General features: G+C 40.4%; 1 non-coding gene across 1 annotated transcript; it reads left to right on the forward strand.

The window, feature by feature from the left end:
* The first annotated feature begins 2,031 nt into the window (after positions 1-2,031).
* Positions 2,032-2,104, forward strand: TRNAS-GGA (transfer RNA serine (anticodon GGA)). The gene has a single exon. It is a non-coding gene; the product is annotated as a tRNA-Ser (tRNA).
* The last annotated feature ends 22,442 nt before the right edge of the window (positions 2,105-24,546 follow it).

Here is a 24,546-nt window from a genome sequence, read left to right on the forward strand (position 1 = left end):
TTTGTGTAGATGTACAAAAATCTACAAAATCCTTAAATGATGTGTTATTAAACCATTACCCACTTAGTGTTACCCACTTAATACTTCAAGAATGAATGTTTCAGATAAGTGACAGGGATTTAGAGAAGAGCCGCTGCACATCTGAGCAACTGATTAACTGCTTTCTTCTAAGACAAGTGACCATTTAGTGCAGAGGCTCTGGAATTCTGGGCTAGTTCAGGGGGAAGGTATAATGAGTTTCAGATGACTTTTGGCAAAAAGATGCTATGAAGAAATAAACCCTATTCTTCTATATTCCCGCCTTCTGATATCCAATCGTTCCTTTTAATTCTTGACCTTTATCACCATGACTGCTTAATTAAAAGCATCTTTACATCCCTGCAGGTATTAGCCCATGTAATACCTCAGCATAATGTTGAGCTGAGGATACCGATATGTGAAAGGCAAGACTCTACCCTTGAATAGTTTATAGTTTGCTTAACCTTATAACCATCCCCCTGCCCCAAGCCATGAACTAATATTGCCTCTCTTTAATTTGCATTATTAGGCTGCAAACCTTTGGAATTCATGTCATTCTAGATAAACGATTCATTGCTTTAATTTTTAAAAATGTATTCATTTGCCAGGACCATTCTAGACCATAGCTGCTGCTGCTGCTGCTGCTAAGTCACTTCAGTCACATCTGACTCTGTGCGACCCCATAGACAGCAGCCCACCAGGCTCCCCTGTCCCTGGGATTCTCCAGGCAAGAACACTGGAGTGGGTTCCCATTTCCTTCTCCAATGCATGAAAGTGAAAAGTGAAAGTGAAGTCACTCAGTCGTGTCCAACTCTTAGTGACCCCATGGATGTAGCCCACCAGGCTCCTCCATCCATGATCCCATGCCAGGCAACAGTACGAAGTGGGGTGCCATTGCCTTCTCTGTCTAGACTGTAGAGATGATGTCAAATAACTCACAGACTATTGTGAAAGCCACATAAACCAACAGTTTTAGTACAATGTAATAAATTCTGTCTTTAGTAGAAGTTCAGGTTCATAGCTATGTGAGCAGAGATGAGGAAGTCTAATTCTGTTTGATAGGGTAAAGTGTGTCTTCAGAAAGAAATGGTGAACTGAGATGGGGGTGGGAGGTGGGCGGAGTGCAAGATTCAATTACCTTGGAAGTCCCAGGAAATATTAGATACAAAGTACATTTGACTTGATACAAGAGATAATCTGAGCATGGTCACTATGAGGACCCAGTAAGGGCATCATGAGAAAACCAGAAGCATCATGATAACTTCTGGGCAAGTAGAGGTCAGAGGGAGTTTTAATGTTTGGAAAACACTAAAAATAGAGAAACTAATGGAGAGGTGGGAAGCTTGTAAAACATAAGTATACAATTTTTCTATTTTGTAGGAAATGTGTATGTGATTATATATAGGTATTTCAAATAGAGGGAATTTAATAAAGGAACTGATTTCAAGGGTGTTACAGGACCTTGAGAACAAAAAGGAGTAAGTAATTCTATTCAAAAGATCAGTAACTGCAGGAATCCTTCCCTCCCCTACAGCAGCAAAATGGAACAGATTAGAGTTTACAGTTTCCACACCCCTGAGGCTGCTATTTAGGGATCAAGCTGTGAGAGCCAGGAGCCCAGGAACTGAGGCTCATCAGCCATGGCTGCAGAAAGTACCACCAGAAGGCAGAACTAAGAGCTTCTCTCTTCATCCCACCTTCCAACCTAAGAGCCAACTGACAAGGGAGCTCGGGAATTTAAGAAATATGGTGTGAGGGTCCCCATCTCCGGTGGTATAGAGGAGACAATGGAACAATGATTATGGAGTCGAGAGAGAACAGACACTGTCTTGCACTGCATGTCCTGACATAGAATCTGTTAAGAATCTTCCTCCATGGTCCCTACCCTGAGTATTCCATTAACAAAGAACATGGGGGACACTCGTGTGCTTGTTTTCATTTTCTTCATCATTAGCTGCATACATGGTCATGTCTACTCCTGGGAAATAGGGAATTATTTTAAGTATATGGGCTTTCCTGGTGGCTCAGAGGTTAAAGTGTCTGCCTGGAATGCAGGAGACCCGGGTTCGATCCCTGGGTCGGGAAGATCCCCTGGAGAGGGAAATGGCAACCCATTCCAGTACTCTTGCTGGAGAATCCATGGAGGGAGGAGCCTGGTAAGCTACAGTCCATGGGGTCGTGAAGAGTCGGACACGACTGAGCGACTTCACTTCACTTCTAACTATATACTGGTAATAAATGAGAGAAAGTTGGAACTGTTAGGTAGGTAGAATAGGAAAAAGGAGTCCAGAATGGCAGTGGCTAAAATATAGGGAAGGGAAAAGCCCACAAAAATAGAACAAAGGAAGGTCCGAGGACTGGAGTGAGGACCTCAGGTAGAACAAACTTCTAGCACTTCTAGCCAGAAGTGATTTCTGGCAAGCCTAATTTACCTAGGGCAGGCCCAGGAGGAGGAGAAAAAAAACATATACGAAGAGGAGCCAAAGGGCTGGGGGTCTCTCTCTCTCTTCGCATCTTTTTGTCGGCATCCCCTCATGCCTCGAGGATGTATTTTCCTTTATTTTCTAAATAAAACTGAGCTGTAACATGGAGCTGTAATACTGGTCCATCTGAGAGCTGTAACACTGGTCCGTCGCTTCAAATTTTTGTTGTGAAAAGACAGAACCGAGGAAATTACACACTCCCCCAACAGAACAAGTAGGAGAGATACGGGTTTAGGAGAAAGCCTTTAAAAACAAGCTGAGTAGTAATTAGCTAGAAAAATAATATTCTCCTATTCCCAACCTATTCTTTACCAACACAATCTTTTTTTAAAATCCCCTTATTTTATACATTTATGCTTCCTTTTTATTTTTTTAGGTCACCATGTCTGCTTCACTCCCACTACTAAAAGATTTAAGAAGAAAATGAATTGTATTTTTCCAACCCAACAGTTTCTAATAATGAAATATGACAAAGCTAACTCTATTAAGCAGCTATTCAGGTTGTTCAAATATGCTCTACTGCACATACTGGGGTAGGACAATAAGATATATCTCTTTCAAATGGAGATTAAATAGCTAAAGATTAGAGAACAATAACAACTGAAAAACTCAGTCAGAGAACAAAAATAGATACATAGCCAATGAGAGTAGATTGGATTTTCAATTTAATTTATGAAAGTGTTCTGTTTTTCATAAAAATAATTGCATTTGTTGATCTTTAAAAGATTAATATAGAAATGTAAAAGTTGAAGAAAAAACAATAAAAATACTTTATGCTTTTACTTTTCTATTTCCTCTGTGTAACATTTGATTTTTAAAGGCAGTACACACTAGGGCCCACAAATATTCAATATTCTTTAGGATATTGCCTGGAAAATCCCATGGGCTGAGGAACCTGGTGGGCTACAGTCCATGGGATCACAAAGAGTTGGACACAACTGAGTGACTGAGCACAGCACATATCTTAAATGGTCCTGTATGTCACTTGTTTGAAAATTTAGACTGACAAATCAGGAGATGTCAAAACTTAAAACAAAATTCTGATCAATTAATTTGTAAAGTGACAAAAGCAGCCTGTAACTACAACTTTGGGGGCAATTTGCATGTCATTGCTCTTAATAGACATATTTTTGGAGCAGTAAATATTGCACCATAAAGCTCCTCTCTGACATGATTTCCACATAAAAGAATAAGGTCCCTAAGACCCTTTTCCTAGTTGTTTCCTCCTGGAATGCTCTTCCCCTAGATACCCATCTAGACAACTTTTTCACTTTGTTCAAGACCAGTTGCCTCATTCACTTTATAATAGAGGTTAACACTTTCCTAACAGCAGGAGTTGTATGATATCAATTATCCAGAAAGGGCAGTTTCAATAGACAATATTTTAAATGTAATGGTTCACAAAATTCAAAAGAGATAAGAGGATGTAGTGAAGTTTTTCTTCTAACCCCATCTCATGCTCTCCACTTTCATCTCTTGACACCAGAAAAAGCAATGAGATCTAGGAATATAGTCTATACATAAGTAGTGCATCTTGCCACAGGATGAAGCTCACAGATTCGTTCTCTGTTAATACAAATATGGAGAGTTTACATTCTTGCAGGACTCATGTTGCTGAGATATTTTAATGGGCTATCTCATGTGAATAATTAAAGAAACTTTAAAGTACTAAGACATTACATTGTGATGTGAAGTGAGCATTGTTCTTTGGAGAGCAGCAACCAACTCCTCAATGTCTGAGAATACCTCATGGAAAAGAACATCCATTTGTATGTTTATTTTGTTTAAGGGCTGTATTAGTAAAGATGTGTTGTCTGCAAACTGACCCAGGAAGGCAGGTAGTGTAGTTCAAAGCCCAAGAGCCAGGGACCTGATGGTATAGATTCTGGTCTAGGTCTAAAGACTTGAGAACTGGAGTGCTGAGGATAGATCCATGTTCAATTGAAGTCATGAGGTAGAGAAGACTGGAATCCAACCTCCTTCTGCCCTTTGTTGCATTCAGACCCTCCGAGGATTCAGCCATACACACCCAAGCTGGGGAGGGCCATCTGCTTTATTCAGCCTACCAATTCAAATGCTAATACATTTGGAAATGTCTTATAGACATACAGAATAATGTTTAACCAGCCATATGGGCACCCTATATTTCAGTCAAGTTAACACATAAAATTAACCATCACAATGGCAAATTTATTACATTTATTATACATTTAATAAATTTTTAAGAATAATTTTCATAGATATTTAAATGTAAATAATACATGAACAAGACCCAGTTATCCCCCTAAGTCAGTCTCTCTCATCAGGAAGCTTTCATAACACTCTTATCCTTCTCTATCAGAAGGCAGACAGACTGAAAGCCACAATCACAGAAAACTAACCAATCTAATCACATGGACCACAGCCTTGTCTAACTCAATGAAACTATGAGCCATGCCTTGTAGGTCCACCCAAGACAGATGGATCATGGTGGAGAGTTCTGACAAAATGTGGCCCACTGGAGAAGGGAATGGCAAACCACTTCAGTATTCCTGCCTTGAGAACCCCATGAACAGTATGAAAAGGCAAAAAGATAGGACACTGAAAGATGAGCTCCCCAGGGTGGTAGGTGCCCAATATGCTACTGGAGATCAGTGGAGAAATAACTCAGAAAGAATGAAGAGATGGAGCCAAAGAAAAACCAACACACAGCTGTGGATGTGACTGGTGATGGAAGTAAGGTCCTATGCTGTAAAGAGCAATATTGTATAGGAACCTGGAATGTTAGGTCCATGAATCAAGGAAAATTGGAAGTGATCAAATGGGAGATGCAAGAGTGAATGTCAACATTTTAGGAATCAGTGAACTAAAATGGACAGGATTGGGTGAATTTAACTCAGATGACCATCATATCTACTACTGTGGGCAAGAATCCTTTAGAAGAAATGGAGTAGCCCTCACGGTCAACAAAAGAATCCTAAATGCAGTACTTGGGTGGAATCTCAAAAACAACAGAATGATCTCTGTTCATTTCCAAGGCAAACCATTCAATATCACAGTAATCCAAGTCTCTGCCCCAACCAGTAATGCTGAAGAAGCTGAAGCTGAATGATTCTATGAAGAACCCCAAGACCTTTTATAATTAATGCCCCAAAAAGATGTCCTTTTCATTATCAGGGATTGGACTGCAAAAATAGGAAGTCAAGAAACACCTGGAGTAACAGGCAAATTTGGCTTTGGAGTACAGAATGAAGCAGGGCAAAGGCTAATAGAGTTCTGCCAAGAGAAGGCACTGGTCATAGCAAACACCCTCTGCCAACAATACAAGAGAGGACTCTACACATGGTCATAACAAGATGGTCAACACCAAAATCAGATTGATTATATTCTTTGAAGCCAAAGATAGAGAAGCTCTATACAGTCAGCAAAAACAAGACCAGGAGCTGACTGTGGCTCAGATCAAATCTTCTTAAGGCCAAATTCAGACTTAATTTGAGGAAACTAAGGAAAACCACTAGACCATTCAGGTATGACCTAAATCAAATCCCTTACGATTTTATAGTGGAAGTGAGAAATAGATTTAAGGGACTAGATCTGATAGACAGAGTGCCTGATGAACTATGAATGGAGGTTTGTGACATTGTATAGGAGACAGGGAGCAAGAGCATCCCCAAGAAAAAGAAATGCAAAAATGCAAAACAGCTGTCTGAGGAGGCCTTACAAATAGCTGTGAAAAGAAGAGAAGCCAAAAGCAAAGGAGAAAAGGAAAACTATGCCCATTTGAATGCAGAGTTCCAAAGAATAGCAAGGGGAGATGAGAAAGCCTTCCTCAATGATCAGTGCAAAGAAATAGAAGAAAACAATAGAATGGGAAAGATTAGAGATCTCTTAAAAAAAAATTAGAGATACCAAGGGAACATTTCACGCAAAGCCCTTTATTGATGGGCTCAATAAGGATAGAAATTGTATGGAACTAACAGAAGCAGAAGATATTAAGAGGTGGCAAGAATACACAGAAGAACTATACAAAAAAGATCCTCATGACCCAGATAATCATGATGATGTGCTCATTCACCTAGATCAAGACATCCTGGAATATAAAGTCAAGTGGACCTTAGGAAGCATCACTACGAACAAAGCTAGGGGAGGTGATGGACTCCCAGTTGAGCTATTTCAAATCCTAAAAGATGATGTTGTGAAAGTGCTGCACTCAATATGCCAGCAAATTTGGAAAACTCAGCAGTGGCCACAGGACTGGAAAAGGTCAGTTTCATTCCAATCCCTAAGAAAGGCAATGCCAAAGAATACTCAAACTACCAAACTACCACACAATTGCATTCATCTCACACGCTAGCAAAGTAATGCTCATAATTCTCCAAGCCAGGCTTCAGCAATACGTGAACCATAAACTTCCAGATGTTCAGGCTGGTTTTAGAAAAGGCAGAGAAACCAGAGATCAAATTGCCAACATCTGCTGGATCATGGAAAAAGCAAGAGAGTTCCAGAAAAACATCTATTTCTGCTGTATTGACTATGCCAAGGCTTTGACTGTGTGGATCACCACAAACTGTGGAAAATTCTGAAAGAGATGGGAATACCAGACCACCTGACCTGCCTCTTGAGAAATCTGTATGCAGGTCAGGAAGCAACTGTTAGAACTGGACATGGAACAACAGACTGGTTCCAAATAGGAAAAGGAGTATGTCAAGGCTGTATATTGTCACCCTGCTTATTTAACTTATATGCAGAGTACATCATGGGAAACGCTGGGCTGGATGAAGCACAAGCTGGAATCAAGATTGCCGGGAGAAATATCAATAACCTCAGATATGCAGATGACACCACCCTTATGGCAGAAAGTGAAGAGGAACTAAAAAGCCTCTTGATGAAAGTGAAAGAGGAGAGTGAAAAAAGTTGGCTTAAAGCTCAACATTCAGAAAACAAAGATCATGGCATCCAGTCCCGTCACTTCATGGCAAATAGATGGGGAACAGTGGAAACAGTGTCAGACTTTATCTTTTTGGACTCCAAAATCACTGCAGATGGTGACTTCAGCCATTAAATTAAAAGACACTTACTCCTTGGAAGAAAAATTATGACCAACCTAGACAGCATATTAAAAAGCAGAGACATTACTTTGCCAAGAAAGGTCTGTCTAGTCAATGCTATGGTTTTCCCAGTAGTCATGTATGGATGTAATCGCTAGAGCATAAGGAAGGCTGAATGCCAAAGAATTGATACTTTTGAACTGTGGTGTTGGAGAAGACTCTTGAGAGTCCGTTGGACTGCAAGGAGATCCAACCAGTCCATCGTAAAGGAAATCAGTCCTGAATATTCATTGGAAGGACTGATACTGAAGCTGAAACTCCAATACTTTGGCCACCTGATACGAAGAGCTGACTCATTTGAAAAGACCCTGATGCTGGGTAAGATTGAAGGCGGGAGGACAAGGGGATGACAGAGGATAAGATGGTTGGATGGCGTCACCAACTCAATGGACATGAGTTTGAGTAATCTCCGGGAGTTGGTGATGGACAGGGAAGCCTGGTGTGCTGCAGTCCATGGGGTTGCAATGAGTCAGACGTGACTGAGCGACTGAACTGAACACATGAATAAATAAAGCATCCTTTCAATTTAAATGGGTATTATCAAATTACTTTGACCATTTTTAATACTTGAAACCCCTAAGAAGACAAAACTTACATACATACAAACTCAGCAAATTTATTATTCTAACTCTTAAAACTATTCTACAGATTGAATAACATGAATGCAATTCATTCCTTTGTTTCATACTAACAGATGCAATAGAAAAATAATACCTTTTCAGACCAGCCAAGGATTTTTGTTATCAACGGATGGTACAAGGAATTTCTCTATTTTTCCCAAAATGAGCTTTCTTTTTAGGAATTCATTTTATTTGTTATTTCAATGGCTCTAAATCCTTACTTCTTGTGTGGATATTATTACTGTCATTATTTTGTCTCCTGTTGTCTTACCCCAGACATAATATCCTCTTGAATAATCACTTAGCCAGCATTTCATAACCCACTGTCTTGTCATTATGATATACTGACCTAGTTTGTTAGCAATATTACAAGCTGATATATTCCTTGGTAGAATTTTATTATTATCAGTAGTGCTATATAGAAGCTTCCTTCACCTTCTAGGCAACAAGGGATTGAGGGGGATGACTGTCGCTGTGCTCCAGATCTGGACTCTGGGGCCGCCTGACTGGATAGACCAGCATCTCTCCATGCTCCTCCAGCTGCGGAGATGGACCAGCCCATCTGGGCCAGGCCGTGGGAGAGGGTCTTCAGTGCCTGGATAGCCTGTGGCTTGGCGGTCTGGTGTATTCCTGTGCTGCCCTTAGGAGCATTCATTTCTCCCTCAGTCCCCCAGTTACACACAGAGTATCTTTTTAAGGGCTTCCCTGGTGGCTCAGAAGGTAAAGAATTTCCCTGCAATGTGGGTTCCATCCCTGGGTTGGGAAGATCCCCTGGAGAAGGGAATGGCAACCCACTCCAGTGTTCTTGCCTGGAGAATTTCTTGGAACAGAGGAGCTGGGCAGACTACAGTCTGTGGGGTTACAAAGAGTCAGACATGACTGAGCAACTAATACACACAGCTAGCTCTCCTCATGAAGAACACTGGCTTATTATTTATTTTCCTGCAACAATGGTGCACTCCTTCTCTACTTATGTCTCTGGCTATTGATACTAAACACTTGTTGAACTCCCTTTTCACTTGATGTTTTAGCTTTGATCATCTGTTAATGTTTATTCCTTCCTAGTTTTGATGTAGACTCCTTTTCCCCCCTAGACTTTCTCCATGCTTCTCTCTTTAGTCTTTCCATTATATAAGGATGGGAGCAAATATTTGTCTATTCTTTATAAAGAGACATATAGTAGATATATACAAATATAAGAAACTGAGCATCTTATATATTGCTACTTTTTCTGTATCTGTTAAAATTATCAAACCCAAGTTTGTGTGCCCGACTCACAGTGAGGCCAAACAAACCAAAACACTGGAGTTTGGGACAAGGGCCAAGCAAGGAGTATGGGTGGCTCATGCTTAAAAGACCTGAGCTCACCTGTGGATTTCAGGGAAGCATTTTTTAAAAGGCAGCATAAGAAAGAGAGTCACAAGATACATGATCAGCTCATTCATAATTTTCTACCGGTTGACTGTGAAGCACATTGGAAGATGGTATCACAGGTGTTAACATCATCAATGCTCGGCCTTTGGTCAGTCTGGGCCTATGTGCTCATGGTTTTCATGAAGTTAGATTCTCCCATCTGGTGGGATTTTAATTTCTACAAAACAACTCAGCAATGTGCGTCAGACACTGTTACTCATGTTCTTTAGGGAGGAACTAGAGATTCTGTGACTGCTATATGACTCTCTTGGATCCAGTGTTTAAATTGTTATCAGTTTTCCTGGCCCCATTGTTATTTTTTTAATAACTGTATTCTCATATTCATCTAATCATTAGCTTTTGAGCTAGCTGTTTGTGACTCAGGGGAGTCCTGGGAGCCTCAGCTTTTCTATAAACATGAGGAAAGTGGAGGACATATGGGTGTCTGTCCTGGGAAAGCCCCATAAGTTCCTACTCAGTTAAAAAATCACTGTAAATTTAAATACAGTCACCTTGCTTTTGCTCTGTATTTTTAAAATAATGTTTACACAAACTGTTCTCTTTGGAATGGCATGAGGAACTCACTGAATTTCACAGCAAACCTTATTCAAATTGACACAAAAATAGTAATATTACTGTTGTTCAGTCACTCAGTGGTGTCTGGCTCTTTGAGACCCCATGGACTGCAGCATGCCAGGCTTCCTTGTCCTTCACCATCGCCCAGAGATTGTTCAAACTCATGTCCATTGAGTTGGTGATGCCATCCAACCATCTTATCCTCTGTTGTCCCCTCCTCCTCCTGCCTTCAATCTTTCCCAGCATCAGGGTCTTTTCCAACGAGTCGGTTCTTCGAATCAGGTGGCCAAAGTATTGGAGTTTCAACTTCAGCATCAGTCCTTCCAATGAATATTCAGGACTGATTTCCTTTAGGATGGACTGGTTGGATCTCCTTGCAGGCCAAGAGACTCTCAAAAGTCTTCTCCAACTCCACGGTTCAAAAGCATCAATGCTTTGGCCCTCAGCCTTCTTTATGGTCCAACTCTCATATCCATACATGACTACTGGAAAAACCATAGCTTTGACCATTTGAACCTTTGTCAGCAAAGTTATGTCTCCCCTTTTTAATATGCTGTCTATGTTTGTCATAGCTTTTCTCCCAAGGAGCAAGCATCTTTTAATTTCATGACTGCAGTCATGATCTTCAGTGATTTTGGAGCCCAAGAAAATAAAGTCTGTCACTATTTCCCTTGTTTCCCCATCTATTTGCTATGAAGTGATCTTTTTTTGTATGCTGAGTTTTGAGTCAAATTTTTCACTCTCCTCTTTCACCTTCATCAATAGGCACTTCAGTTCCTCTTTGCTTTCTGCCAGAAGGGTGGTGTCATCTGCATGTCTGAGGTTATTGATATTTCTCCCGGCAATCTTGATTCCAGCTTGTGCTTCATTCAACTTGGCATTTCACACAATGTATTCTGCATTTAAGTTAAATAAGCAGGGTGGCAATATACAGCCTTGACACTCCTTTCCCAATTTGGAGCCAGTCCATTGTTCCATGTCCAGTTCTAACTGTTGCTTCTTGACCTGCATACAGGTTTTGCAGAAGGCAGGTAAGGTGGTCTGGTATTTCTATCTCTTTAAGAATTTTCCACAGTTTGTTGTGATCCACACAGTCAAAGGCTTTAGCATAGTCAATGAAGCAGAAGTAGATGTTCTTCTGGAATTCTCTTGCTTTTTGAATGAGCCAATGGATGTTGGCAATTATCCAACAATATTATTATTATACTATTATTATTTTGGTGGTGGTGGTTGTGGTTTAAAGTTCAAATTATGAGCACTTAGATGTTTTTGTGCATATTCTTTATCCTTTTGGCATTGCCCCTTTTTAATAAGAATTAGACATATTCTGATATTTCTCTTCCTTAAGACATGTGATCTATTATTTACTGTAATGCTCCTTGTCTTTTAGTTGAGAATAGTATTAAAATAATATACCTGGGTTCTTGGACTGCACAAGATGTTTGCTGATGAGCTTTTGATCCATTTTCTTTACTGACAGATAAAATATAAGTGTATATGTGTGTGTGTATGCATACATTCATATATTTACATACATGTATTTCTTTTTATATTGAAATACAGTTGACATACAATATTATGTTTCAGGTATACTACCTAGTGGTTTGACATTTGTATATATTATGAAATGAACACCATGATTAATTTTTTGACTAACTTTCCCCATACAAAGTTCTTTCTATGTTATTGAATATATGTATTTCTTTTTAAAGCATAAGTTTACACTGATTTTTCTAACTCAAATATATGAAGTTTCATCAACAACTAAGACTTTCTTCTACATGAACAGAGAGGACATTGTCATGTTCCCACTCTGATAGGTATTTCATTTGAAACACATTAAATGAAGTGTATTCCATTTCATTACTAGAGATGAAAATGCTTAACTAATAATGATACTGAGTATTTTACAATATCTGCAAATGATGGTCTAACCTTAATCCTGCCAGCACTTCAGTTTTTGAATCTGATGACTGCATTGACAGGATGAGTTTTACCAGAGTCTTAATTCCAACATCAGGTACTCCATGTGGGAACCATCAGGCAATTATGCAGGGCCTCATGCTTAGAATGGCCCCACACTTGGTTTAATGCTGTGCTGTTGCTTAAGATTCTCAATCATTGGGAACTCTCTTGTGGTACAGTGGTTAGGGCTTCATGTTTTTACTCCTGATGGCACAGGTTCAATCCCCTTCCTAGGGAACTAAGATCCCCACGAGGCACCTGACTAAAAAAAAAAAAAATACTTAAAGATCTCAACCATTTTTGAACAAGAGTGTTTGCATTTTCATTTTGCTCTGTGTGTGCATGTGTGCTCAGTCACTTAGTTGTATACAAGACAGCAAAGTGGCTTCTTTGGCTGCTTGGCTGTCGGATGGGGGATAGGAGGGGGACCAGGCCATGTGTCTCTCATAGAGTAGTCTATTTCGAATCTGGATCAGTTCAGTTCAGTTCAATCGCTCAGTCGTGTCCGACTCTTTGTGACCCCATGGACGGCAGCTAGCCAGGCTTCCCTGTCCAACACAAACTCCCAGAGTTTACTCAAACTCATGTCCATCAAGTCAGTGATGCCATCCACCATCTCATCCTCTGTCGTCCCCTTCTTCTCCTGCCTTCAATCTTTCTCAGCATCAGGGTCTTTTCTAATGAGTCATTTCTTTGCATGAGGTGGCCAAAGTATTGGAGCTTCAGCTTCAGCATCAGTCCTTCCAATGAATATTCAGGATTGATTTCCTTTAGGATGGACTGGTTGGACTTCTTGCAGTCCAAGGGATTCTCAAGAGTCTTCTCCAATACAACAATTCAAAAGCATCAATTCTTTAGTGCTCAGCTTTCTTTGAAGTTCAACTCTCACATCCATACATGACTACTGGAAAAACCATAGTTTTGACTAAACAGACCTTTGTTGGCAAAGTAATGTCTCTGCTTTTAAATATGCTGTCTAGGTTAGTCATAACTTTTCTTCCAAGGAGCAAGCATCTTTTAATTTCATGGCTGCAGTCACCATCTGCAGTGATTTTGGAGCCCCCCAAAATAAGGTCTGTCACTGTTTCCATTGTTTCCCCATCTATCTGCTATGAAGTGTTGGGACTGGATGCCATGATTTTCGTTTTCTGAATGTTGAGCTTTAAGCCAACTTTTTCACTCTCCTCTTTCACTTTCATCGAGAGGCTCTTTTGTTCTTCTTCGTTTTCTGCCATAACAGTGGTGTCATCTGCATGTCTGAGGTTATTGATGTTTCTCCTGGCAATCTTGATCCCAGCTTGTATTTCATCCAGCCCAGCATTTCACATGATGGACTCTGTATATAAGTTAAATAAGCAGGGTGACAATATACAGCCTTGATGTACTCCTTTCCTGATTTGGAACCAGTCTGTTTGTCCATGTCCAGTTCTAACTGTTGCTTCTTGAGCTGCATACAGATTCTCAAGAGACAGATCAGGTGGTCTGGTATTCCTATTCTTGAAGAATTTTCCACAGTTTGTTGTTATCCAACCAGTCAAAGACTTTGGCGTAGTCAATAAAGCAGAAATAGATGTTTTTCTGGAGCTCTCTTACTTTTTTGATGATCCAGTAGATGTTGGCAATCTGATCTTTGGTTCCTCTGCCTTTTCTAAATCCAGCTTGAACATCTGGAAGTTCACGGTTCACATACTGTTGAAGCCTGGCTTGAAGAATTTTGAGCATTACTTTGCTAGTGTGTGAGATGAGTGCAATTGTGCAGTAGTTTGAGCATTCTTTGGCATTGCCTTTCTTTGGGATTGGGATGAAAACTGACCTTTTACAGTCCTGTGGCCACTGCTGAGTTTTCCAGATTGCTGGCATATTGAATGCAGCACCTTCACAGCATCATCTTTTAGCATTTGAAGTAGCTCAACTGGAATTCCATCACCTCCACTAGCTTTGTTCGTAGTGATGCTTCCTAAGGCCCACTTGACTTCACATTCCAGGATGTCTGGCTCTAGGTCAGTGATCACACCATCATGGTTATCTGGGTCATGAATATCTTTGTACAGTTCTTCTGTGTATTCTTGCCACCTCTTCTTAATATCTCCTGCTTCTGTTAAGTCCATGCCATTTCTGTCCTTTATTGTGCCTATCTTTGCATGAAATGTACCCTTGGTATCTCTAATTTTCTTGAAGAGGTCTCTAGTCTCTCCCCTTCTATTGTTTTCCTCTATTTTTTTGCATTGAGCACTGAGGAAGGCTTTCTTATCTCTCCTTACAATTCTTTGGAACCCTACATTTAAATTGGTCTATCTTTCCATTTCTCCTTTGCCTTTCATTTCTTTTCTTTTCTCAGCTATTTGTAAGGCCTCCTCAGACAGCTGTTTTGCCTTTTTCAATTTCTTTTTCTTGGGGGTGGTTTTGATCACTGCCTCCTGTACAATGTCATGAACCTCCATCCAAAGTTCTTCAGGCACTCTGTCTATCAGATCTAATCCCTTGAATCTATTTGTATACATGACAGCTTTTCTGGGTTCTAAGAGAAAGAGCAGAAACATGCAAAGCCTCTTGAGACCTAGATTGGAACTGGCATACCATCCTTCCCATTGCTTTATATTGACAGAAGACATCATGATTCAGATTGAAGAGGTGGAGAAATAAACTCCACTTCTTGATGAGAAGGGCACAGTCACATTTCAAAAGCACTCAGATACAGGAAAGTGTGGAGAATGTGGCCACTGTTACAACCTGCCACCCACAGCCCAGCATTGCTCAATGCTGTACCACTATAAAGGTTCTGAGTTCACTTGAGTGCCTGCCTCCACTGCTCTTGACCAGAACTCCTACCACCTCCCTGGCTTCAGAGGATCTATCAACTTCACAAGGCCCTTCTCCAGTCCTCAATCATAGTACTTCTGTTGATTAATTTTCTCTTTGAGTGTGTGTAGAAAAGAGTCATACTGTCTGACTCTTTGCAACCCCATGGACAGTAGCCCACTAGACTTCTCTGTCCATGGGATTTTCAAGGCAAGAACACTGGAGAGGGTTGCCATTTCCTGCTCCAATGGCTCTTCCCGACTCATGGAATTGCCCATCTCCAAACCTGATCATACTCTATGAGCTATTAGATTAGAATTTAAGGTCTTGATTCCTTTGCCTTTTTATTCATCTGAAGGAAGGGACAGATTTTTAACATGTACCCTTCTAATGAATAGCAAATTATATTAAATCCAAGAGACTCACCATTTCCCCCATGAGACTCAACTCCTAGGCAGAAAGTCTTATCTCAGACAGAGGAAAATCAGCCTAAATATTTGGCCACTAAAAGTCCCCAGGAGACTTAAAACTACAAACTTCTGGGAAGCTCTGCAAACTGAATCCAAATCTTTATAGAGAGCAATAGAAAAATCTGCATTTTTATAAATCTCTAGACTTTTTAACCAGTTGCCAGTGAGTATGGAGGCAAGAGGATTCATTACATTAGGCTGCTGAAATGCACAGTGTGAGAGGCTTCGTTACTTGCTTCCTGCTGGGTATTAATCTGATATGGTTTCTGCCTGTTTCCAGTTCATCAGCAGGGTACCCACCAGGAGGGAACTAATGGCTACTACTTACAACTGCTATGGATGTGAGATCTCTTAGCTCTTATCATGTTGGCTAACACCTTCAAGAAAACATTGGCAGGATAAGTCCTTCCTTTTTTCTTTTTTTAAAATGTAATTTATTGAAGTATAGTTGATTTACAGTGTTGTGTTAATTTCTGCTACACAAAAATGTGGTTCGGTTATATGTATATGCATACATTCTTTTTCAGTCCTTTCTAATTTCTAACTTTTACCTCTCTCCCCACTTGTCTATTTCCTGTGGTAACTATGTATGTTCATTTTGTTATAACTTACTCCTCTTTCTCTTTCCTGAGTGTGATCTTAATAACAGCTGTTATTTTCTTCTGCTCAGCCTTGCCCCTTTGTGGAAAAGAGAGAAAAGAAGACAGGAGCAAAGCAGAAGCAAAAGTACCATCTAAACCTATAGACACCTGAGGGGAGTTATGGGGCTATCTTAGCATTTGTTCTGCGTAATCATCACAAAAGAGGTGGATTCTTTCCCCCTGCACACTTTTCTTAAGGTATACAATGTAGAGCTTGTGAGTTCTTCAAGGAATCAGGACCTTAGACAGATGACCAGAAAGGAAGTATTGACTCCTTGCTGTTGTGCTGTTGTTCAGTCATCTCCGACTCTTTGTGACCCCATAGACTGCAGCATGCCAGGCTTCCCTGTCCTTCACCATCTCCTGGAGCTTGCTCAAACTCATGTTCACTGAGTCAGTGATGCCATCCTACCATCTCATCCTTTGTCATCCCCTTCTCCTTCTGCCTTCAATTTTTCCAAGCATCAGGGTCTTTTCTAATGAGTCAGCTCTTTGCATCAGGTGGCCACAGTATTGGAGCTTCAGCTTCAGCATCAGTCCTTCCAATGAATATTCAGGATTGATTTCCTTTAGGATTGACTGGTTTGATCTCCTTGAAGTCCAAGGGACTCTCACGAGTCTTCTCCAACACCACAGTTCAAAAGCATCAATTCTTTGGCACTTAGCCTTCTTTATGGTCCAACTCTCACATCCATACATGACTACTGGAAAAACCATAGTTTTGACTAGATGGACCTTTATCAGCAAAGTAATGTCTCTGCTTTTTAATATACTGTCTAGGTTTGTCATAGCTTTTCTCCCAAAGAGCAAGCATCTTTTAATTTCATGGCTGCAGTCACCATCTTCAGTGATTTTGGAGCCCAAGAAAATGAAGTCTGTCATTGTTTCGATTTTTTCCCCGTCTACTTGCCATGAAGTGATGGACCAGTTGCCATGATCATTTTTTCAATGTTAACTGTTAAGCCAACTTTTTCACTCTCATCTTTCACTTTCATCAAGAGGTTCTTTGGTTCCTCTTCATCATCATTCCCTGGTTCCTCTTCACTTTCTGCCATAAGGGTGGTGTCATCTGCATGTCTGGGGTTATTGATATTTCTCCCAGCAATCTTAATTCCAGCCTGTGCTTCATCCAGCCTGGCATTTCGCATGATGTACTCTGCATATAAGTTAAATAAGCAGGGTGACAATATACAGCCTTGACATACTCCTTTTCCAATTTTGAATCAGCTCATTGTTCCATGCCTGGTTTCTAACTGTTGCTTCTTGATCTGCATACAGGTTTCACAGGAAGCAGGTTAGGTGGTCTGGTATTCCCTTCTCTTTAAGAATTTTCCACAGTTTCTTGTGATCCACAGAGGCAAAGATTTTAGTGTAGTCAATGAAGCAGAAGTACACATTTCTCTGGAATTCTCTTACTTTTTATATGATCCAATGTATGTTGACAATTTGATCTCTTGTTCCTGTGCCTTTTCTAAATCCAGCTTGAACATCTAAGAGTTCTTTGTTCACATACTAGTGAAGCCTTGCTTGTAGAATTTTGGCCCTAAAGTGCACAAATAAAACTATAAGATCAAAATTAGTCATTCATAACTAAATGTCTATTACATACTTAGTTGTTACCATTAATAATCTCAAAAACTCATTATATTTGAAAATAATGCATAGGTTAGCTCTTTCTTGCTTTGCAAGAATTCCTCAGTATACATGATAATTGCTGAGAATTATAGCCAATAGTTAATGAGCTGCATTATCCATAGCCAAATAATTTCAAAAACAAAGTTTAAAAGTTTATTACAATTTTTTAAGGAAAAAAATTGTTTAGGAACATAGGAACCAACTTAGAGAGCTCTAAGTAGCCAAAACTGAAATAATTTGAGCAGTAAATAGTATTCAGTTATAACCTAAAGTATAAAATAAACATCTGTGAATTCATACTGACATAAGTAATTGAATTAAGAAATTAAAATATATTTAATTTGGAGTGTGGGTAATGTTTAAATGTTTAGAATAGTATAGGGACAGTATCAAACTTAAGGATGTCAAAAGTTCTCTGAGATCTTAACATTAAAAAAAATAAGATCATGGTATCTGGTCACATCACTGCACGGCAAATAGATAGGGAAACAATAGAAACAGTGAAAGACTTTGTTTTCTTCAGCTCCAAAATCACTGTGGACAGTGACTGCAGCCATGAAATTAAAAGACACTTGCTTCTTGGAAGAAAAGCTATGGCAGTCCTAGACAGTGTATTAAAAAAGCAGAGACATCACTTTCGAACAAAGGTCCATCTAGTCAAAACTGTTTTTTCCAGTAGTCATGTATGGACGTGAGTGTTGGACTATAAAGAAGGCTGATGAGCACTGAAGAATTGATGTTTTTGAACTGTGGTGATGAAGAAGACTCTTGAGAGTCCCTTGGACTGCAAGGAGATCAAACCAGTTAATCCTCAAGGAAATCAACCCTGAATATTCATTGGAAGGACTGACGCTGAAGCTGAAGCTCAAATACTTTGGCACCTGATTGGAAGAGACCCTGATGCTTGGAAAAATTGAAGGCAGGAGGAGAAGGGGATGACAGAGGATGAGATGGTTGGGTGGCATCACCAACTAATGGACATGGGTTTGAGCAAGCTCCAGGAGATGGTGAAAGACAGGGAAGCCTGGCACACTGCAGTCCATGGGGTTGCAAAGAGTTGAACACAACTTAGTGACTTAACAACAACAAGGGACACCATCAAACTTAAGGATACCAGAGTCCTTTGAGGTCTTAAGACATCCCCACTAATCTGCCATTAGGTTTGGAAACTATCTGCCAATAATAGTTTGGAAATTCAGATCATAGTTGACCTAGAAGCTGTTACCACAACCTGCTGTGTCATAATGGTGGTGGTGGTTTAGATGCTAGGTCGTGTCTGGGTGTGACCCCATGGACTGTAGCCTGCCAGGCTTCTCTGTCCATGAGATTCTCCACACAAGAATACTGGAGTGGGTTGCCATTTCCTTCTCCAGAGGATCTTCGTGACCCAGGAATTGAACACCAGTCTCCTGCATTGCAGACAGATTCTTTACTGACTGAGCTGCAAGGGAAGCCCGCTGTATTATAGTGGTAAATTTCAAATGTTTTGCTAAAGCAAAATCTTTTGCAGCACCCCAATATTAAACATATGTAAGTAAAGACAACCAGATAAATAGACAGCAAGACTCCTCAGCCCCTTACCCACCCAGGAGCCCTAGGCAATTCTGCAGAATTCTGATTATCTATGGAACACACTTTGTAATTTTTTTATACATTGGAAAAAGCTGAGTCTTTAAAGGCAGACCGTAGAGTTAGAGAAAATAATTGGAGCATAACTGTCTTATATAGGGCATGTATCCAGAATATATAAAGGACTCTTACAACTAAATAATAAGATACAAATCCCACTAATAAAAATGACAAAAAGTGAGAAGAAACACTTTACTAGAAAAAATACAAAAAAAGAAAAAGAAAAAATACATGAATGGCTAATAAGCATATGAAAAGTTTCTTAGTATTATTAATCACTTGGGAAATACAAAGTAAAGCAACAAATTACCACTACATGCCTACTAGAATGGATACAATATTAAGACTCAGCTAGGGTTGGGGGCTTCCCTGGTGGCTTAGTGGTAACGAACCTGCCTGCAATGCTGGAGATGCATGTTCAATCCCTGGGTGGGGTAGATCCTCTGGAGAAGGGCATGGGAACCCACTCCAGTATTTTTGATGGAGAATCCCATGGACAGAGGCGCCTGGCAAACTACAGTCCATGTGGTCACAAAGAGTCAGATATGACTGAAGTGACATACCACACACACAGCAAGGAGTGGGAGGTTGCAGAGTAACCGAAACTCTCATACACTGCAAGGATGCAAAATGGTACAGCTGCTGTTGAAAATAGTTTGATTTCCTATAAAGAAAAACATCTATTTATTATAAGACTCAGCACCCCCTTCCTAGGTGTTTACATAAGATAACATAAAACTGTTGTTGTTGTTCGGTTGCTAAGGCTTGTGTGATTCTTTGCTTCCCCATGGACTGAGCACACCAGGCTTCCCTGTCTTTCACTATCTCCCAGAATTTACTCAAACTCATGAACATCCACTGAGTTGATGATCCCATCCAACCATCTCTTCCTCTGTTGTCCCCTTCTCCCCATGCCCTCAATTGTACACAGCATCAGGGTCTTTTCCAGTGAGTTGGCTCTTCGCATCAGGTGGCCAAAGTATTGGAGCTTCAGTTTCAGCATCAGTCCTTCCAATGAATATTCAGGGTTGATTTCCTTTAGGATTGATTGCTTTGATCTCCTTTCAGCCCAAGGGACTCTCAAGTGTCTTCTCCAGTACCACAATTCAAGAGTATCAATTCTTCAGCACTCAGCCTTATTTATGGTCCAGCTCTCACATAAAACATATGTCTGTACAAAGACCTATAGGTGAGTGTCTCAGTCCAGTTCAGTCACTCAGTTGTGTCTGACTCTTTGCAAGCCAATGGACAGCAGCACGCCAGGCCTCCCTGTCCATTACCAACTCCCGGAGTTCACTCAAACTCATGTCCATTGAGTCGTTGATGCCATCCAACCATCTCATCTTCTGTTGTCCCCTTCTTCTCCTGCCTTCAATTTTTCCCAGCATCAGGGTCTTTTCAAATGAGTCAGTTCTTCACATCAGGTGGCCAAATTATTGAAGTTTCAGCTTCAGCATCAGTCCTTCCAGTGAATATTCAGGACTAATTTCCTTTAGGATGGACTGGTTAGATCTCCTTACAGTCCAAGGGACTCTCAAGAGTCTTCTCCAACACCACAGTTCAAAAGCATCAATTCTTCAGTGCTCAGCTTTCTTTGAAGTTCAACTCTCACATCCATACATGACTACTGGAAAAAACCATAGCCTTTACTAGACAAATCTTTGTTGGCAAAGTAATGTCTCTGCTTTTTAATATGCTGTTCAGGTTGGTCATAAATTTTCTTCCAAGGAGTAAGCATTTTTTAAATTTCAAGGCTGCAGTCACCATCTATAGTGATTTTGGAGCCCCTGAAAATAAAGTCTGTCACTGTTTCTCAATCTATTTGCCATGAAGTGATGGGACCAGATGCCATGATGTTCGTTTTCTTAATGTTGAGCTTTAGCCAACTTTTTCACTCTCCTCTTTCACTTTCCTCAAGAGGCTCTTTAGTTCTTCTTCGTTTTCTGCCATAAGGGTGGTGTCATCTGCATGTCTGAGGTTATTGGTATTTCTCCTGGCAATCTTGATCCCAGCTTGTACTTCATCCAGCACAGCATTTCTCTTGATGTACTCTGCATATAAGCTAAATAAGCAGGGTGACAATATACAGCCTTGACGTACTGCTTTCCCTATTTGGAACCAGTCTGCGTTCCATGTCCAGTTCTAATATTGCTTCCTGACCTGCATACAGATTTCTCAGGAGACAGGTCAGGTGGCCTGGTATTCCCATCTCTTTAGGAATTTTCCACAGTTTGTGGTGATCCACACAGTCAAAGGTTTTGGCATAGTCAATAAAACAGAAATAGATGTTTTTCTGAAAATCTTTTACTTTTTCAATAATCCAACAAATGTTGGTCATTTGATCTCTGGTTCCTCTGCCTTTTCTAAATCCACCTTGAGCATCTGGAAGGTAACAGTTCATGTACTGTTGAAGCCTGGCTTGGAGAATTTTCAGCATTAATACAGTGGTATAAAATTCGTATTTAAAAATTCTGTCACTAGTTTTATATTACCACATTTCCATGGCTATCACAAAGTGAGCTGACATGTTAAGTGATAATGGATTTTTATCTACCACAACTCAGAATGTTTTCTCTTACACTTAAGATACCAAGAGCTTTAGGATAGTGTAAAACCTTCAGGAAGCAGTTTTCTAAAAGGAATTTTCAAAATTCTTACATAGTAGAAATGCTCCATTATAATCTTCTCAAAATGGAATTGTTAAATCATATACTAAGCACTTAGATTTTCTGCTTTCTATGTCCTCTGCTAGAACCAGAAATGTTTTCACAATTCCTTTGAGACAGATTCTTAAAATTCTCCACACTTCTTTTAAGTGAGAAGTGGCATAATGTCATTATGAAAGTTGTCTGTTTTTCTTAACTTGCCCACAATACATATTACTAATGCCTTATTGACTATGCCAAAGCCTTTGACTGTGTGGACCACAATAAACTGTGGAAAATTCTGAAAGAAATGGGAATACTAGACCTCCTGACCTGCCTCTTGAGAAACCTATATGCAGGTTAGGAAGCAACAGTTAGAAATGGACATGGAACAACACACTGGTTCCAAATAAGAAAGGAATACATCAAGGCTGTATACTGTCACCCTGCTTATTTAACTTATATACAGAGTACATCATGAGAAATGCTGGGCTGGATGAAGCACAAGCTGGAATCAAGATTGCCGGGAGAAATATCAATAACCCCAGATATGCAGATGACACCACCCTTACGGCAGAAAGTGAAAAGGAACTAAAAAGCCTCTTGATGAAAGTGAAAGAGGAGAGTGAAAAAGTTGGCTTAAAGCTCAACATTCAGAAAACCAAGATCATGGAATCTGGTCCCATCACTTCATGGCAGATAGATGGGGAAACAGTGGAAACAGTGTCAGATTTTATTTTTTGGGGCTCCAAAATCACTGCAGATGGTGATTGCAGCCATGAAATTAAAAGATGCTTACTCCTTGGAAGGAAAGTTATGACCAACCTAGATAGCATATTGAAAAGCAGAGATATTACTTTGCCAAAAAAGGTCCGTCTAGTCAAAGCTATGCTTTTTCCAGTGGTCATGTATGGATGTGAGAGTTGGATTGTGAAGAAAGCTGAGCACCAGAGAACTGATGCTTTTGAACTGTGGTATTGGAGAAGACTCTTGAGAGTCCCTTGGACTGCAAGGAGATCCAACCAGTCCATCCTAAAGGAGATCAGTCCTGGGTGTTCATTAGAGGGACTGATGCTAAAGCTGAAACTCCAATACTTTGGCCACCTCATGTGAAGAGTTGACTCATTTGAAAAGACACTGATGCTGGGAGGGATTGGGGGCAGGAGGAGAAGGGGACAACAGAGGATGAGATGGCTGGATGGCATCACCGACTCAATGGACATGAGTTTGAGTGAACTCCGGGAGATGGTGATGAACAGGGAGGCCTGGCGTGCTGCGATTCATGGGGTCGCAAAGAGTCAGACACGACTGAGCGACTGAACTGAACTGAATTTTACAACCCAGTGTTTGCCACATCTTCCTTCTTCTATGTGTTCTCCCTGATAACTTTATCCTATTAACACTTCTTATTTTACACTTAGAAGTTACCCAGAGTAGCTTTAAAGGTTGAAAACAGAAAGTGCGCTATTTTATCACTGTAGTCAAATATCTTAGGCAAAACAAAATGTATATTCAGCATAGCTCACCTCTTTGCTCCTTCTCTCCCTGACTTGGTGCCTTTTCCCATATCTTTTCCTCCTCTAACTCCTAGACTCCCGTGTGTCAACTTCTTCTATTCAAATGAATGTTTGCGTGTAACCCAAGAGAGAGAATTTGCATTTGAGAGGAACTGACATAACAAATTGTGGAATTTAAGCCTCTCTAGCAGGGTTGGGCATGACTGAGCGACTTCGTTTTCACTTTTCACTTTCATACATTGGAGAAGGAAATGGCAACCCACTCCAGTATTCTTGCCTGGAGAATCCCAGGGACGGGGGAGCCTGATGGGCTGCCGTCTATGGAGTCGCACAGAGTCGGACATGACTGAAGTGACTCAGCAGCAACAGCAGCAGCAGCAAGTTAGGGCGGAGAGGGCGGAGAAAGCGATGGCACCCCACTCCAGTACTCTTGCCTAGAAAACCCCATGGACGGAGGAGCCTGGTAGGCTGCAGTCCGTGAGGTCGCAAAGAGTCGGACACGACCGCGTGACTTCACTTTCACTTTTCACTTTCATGCATTGGAGAAGAAAACAGCAACCCACTCTAATGTTCTTGCCTGGAGAATCCCAGGGATGGGGGAGCCTGGTGGGCTGCCATCTATGGGGTCGCACAGAGTCAGACACTACTGAAGTGACTTAGCAGCAGCAGCAGCAGCAAGTTAGGGAGCTAACTGGGCATGAAGTAAAGGGATAGAAAACACAAAAGATTTTTGGTTTTCTTGCCCCAATCAATGTGTAGATTATTAACTACATGAGTGCATTAGTGCACTACTAGTGCATTAGTGCAATAATTAAGAATGAACTGAAGTTACCATTATAATGAAAATGTGGTTAGAATGCCCCATGTAAATATCTAATATCAAATCCCACAATGGAATATATATGTATATAGTACAAAAAAAAAATCCTTGGAAAAAGTTGCAAGATGGGACCATGCTGTTATTCTGATTAGTTTCTTGTACATTTGTTTCACTTCTCAAAAGAAATTAAAACTCAGTAATTTACTCTCTACACCTGCCTCTGGTTAC

Source organism: Bos mutus, chromosome 20 (assembly GCF_027580195.1).
Source record: "Bos mutus isolate GX-2022 chromosome 20, NWIPB_WYAK_1.1, whole genome shotgun sequence".
NCBI lineage: Eukaryota > Metazoa > Chordata > Mammalia > Artiodactyla > Bovidae > Bos > Bos mutus.